Consider the following 2,517-nt stretch of genomic DNA (forward strand, 5'->3'; position numbering starts at 1 on the left):
TAGAATGGTACCTTTCATAGGTAGGTAGTTTTCCTGACTAAAAATTCCCATCGCGACTTGCTGTAAAACACAGGAAATCGGAAAGAAAATTTCACCAAAACTGAAGCTCCACGAGATTATTATTTCCTAAATTATTTGCATACCTAATTTGTAAAAATGTAGGTACATGTTGTCATTGTGTATTCAAAAGAAGACGTCCGTTAAATTTCCATTACAGATCCCGCATTATTAAAGTTAATTACGACTCAAATTAGAAGTTACCCACGATTTGCATTTCGGCAGCCAACAAACAGTTCTAATACAGACATGCTTGGACTGTTTGTGAACAAAAACAAACGGGCTATGTTACACAAGAGCTTAAGGAAAATGTCTTATGGTGTTCCACAATGCGCAGGATTTGCACCAATGGTTAGTCATTATGTGTGGTATATAAGTTAGGTACCTTAGCGGTGCATGAGTTATCATTCGTTCGTAGAGAAGTAGCAAAGCATCTCTATCAACATGAAACTGTTCGGCTTAGTAGTTCTTGCTCTGGCGGTGTTCGCTATGCTGATGGGCGGCGTGAGCGCAAGCCCTAAGGGAGGCGGCAGTGCGCTCAGGACCGGAGCTAAGGTTGCTGTATTTCTTTTAATAATTATTCAATGGAGAATATAGTTCGAAGTAGGTATTTTATGTTTCTGCGACTTACTTGAAAATCTGTTTTCAGTATAGATATTTAAAAAAAATAATAATGTAATATTACTTCTCTACAAGAATCAGGGCCGGTGCCTGAACACCTAAGCTTTTTTTATCCTAGGGAAAATGAATAGATAAACATAAAGGTGCTCAGAAAACGGCCCTTATAATACAGTTCCTTTTATCTCATCAAAAAATCTTTCCAAATTTCTACTCCTCGCCCTGATCCACTTTTTGTTCACAATCATAAGCCCTCCTGAGTACCGCAGTTTTCAACTCTTTTATTTTTCCTATTCATCCCAGGAAGCCAAGGGGATATCACCTAATCTTGATTGACCCCAAAGTTAATAAAACACCCTTTCATGAAAATGTTTCTGTAGGTACATTTCCTTGTTAAAATCTACATTTATTTTTTGTTAAAAATACATGAAGGTATATACTTCGACAAAAAGTTCTTTCTTACAGTCAGTCAATCTATCAGTTTTGTGCATGAAAGGTCTCCTTTGTGATGGCCCGTACATTCTCGAGCCAATTACTCTTTACACACATCAGACCCATGCTGTTCACCGAAAAGGGTAGACAGGAGGTTCAAAACAGACTGTTGTACGCTTATGTACGTTGTTCCCATTATTTGAATTCACAATATTTTGTTACAGAAAGGCGGACTTGGAGCCGGGGCCGCCGCCGCGACCGCTCGCGAACTCTACGAAAAATTTAAGAACAGGAAAGGTTGATTCTTAACTTTTAAATAAACTCTTTATTTACATATTTTATTTTGTAAATGTATTAAATTGTTAATAAACAATCAATAAAATCGAATAAACTTTTTTCCTCAATACAAATGATAGCAGTCTGCTACATTATCCTGATTATAAAAATAATTAATTAAATTTTCGAGACCATTCTAGTAAACTGAATACCGAGAAACCTCTAAAGACACTCTCTCAAACTAAAAGAAATTCTTCGCACAAGAAACTCATTTTGCATTTCTTATTCGGATCGTAACAGCTGGGTATAGACTCCCTGAAAATCTGACTGCCTCAAAAATGTCATAGATGAGCAATGGGTAACATAAACTTCTTATCGGAAAGCTAGTCTGTATTGTAAAATGCAGTTCCATCGAGAGGGGACAGGTGAAACTGCGGGACCCAGCTTAAATTAAAAGTTTATGGTATTTGCTGGCAATGTTTGCTATTTTTTACATTAAATACAAGAAAATGCCACTCGTCTTAATTTTATTAGTATTTACATCGAATTTCCTCAATAATAAATTGTTTACCTGTTAATGTAATTATGTAACTTAAGACGTGCTCGCGTTAAAAACCCAGCATTGGCATAATCAATACCTACCTATAACGCTATACCGTTGGTCAACTGAACTAAAGCCTGAGTAGATGATTGATAGATATATAACCTACCTACTACAATTGCTGAGAATTGCTTGACATTTCGTGAGCAATAGCTACTTTTACAAGGAAAATATAAACATAATGGCGGCATATAAAATACTGTCAAGACTATATTTGTAGTAACCTACTTAAATTATTTTTATGAATCTCATCATATCAATGCGTGGATTCATTTACATATTTCAAAGATATAGCTAAAAAGAGAATAGAAAGCTATTGTCTAAAATGTGTCAAATTATTTTCTACTAGCTGTTGCCCGCAACTTCGTCTGCGTGGGCAATATAGAATAGTCAAAATACTACTTATCCCGTAGGTGCATTCTTTCACGTGACAGTATAATTAGGATTAGCACTTAGCAGTCGCAAAGATTCATTGATCAAGGTTGTGTTGTGGATGTGACCATTTATCTAAACAAAAGAAGTAAAGTTTGTGA

General features: G+C 35.8%; 1 long non-coding RNA gene across 1 annotated transcript; it reads left to right on the plus strand.

Annotated features, from left to right (window-relative positions):
* The first annotated feature begins 469 nt into the window (after positions 1 to 469).
* On the plus strand, positions 470 to 1,494 carry LOC124634048. Its single transcript, XR_006984813.1, has 2 exons — positions 470 to 618; positions 1,332 to 1,494. It is a non-coding gene; the product is annotated as an uncharacterized LOC124634048 (long non-coding RNA).
* Positions 1,495 to 2,517: the final 1,023 nt, after the last annotated feature.

This window comes from Helicoverpa zea, chromosome 10 (assembly GCF_022581195.2).
Source record: "Helicoverpa zea isolate HzStark_Cry1AcR chromosome 10, ilHelZeax1.1, whole genome shotgun sequence".
NCBI lineage: Eukaryota > Metazoa > Arthropoda > Insecta > Lepidoptera > Noctuidae > Helicoverpa > Helicoverpa zea.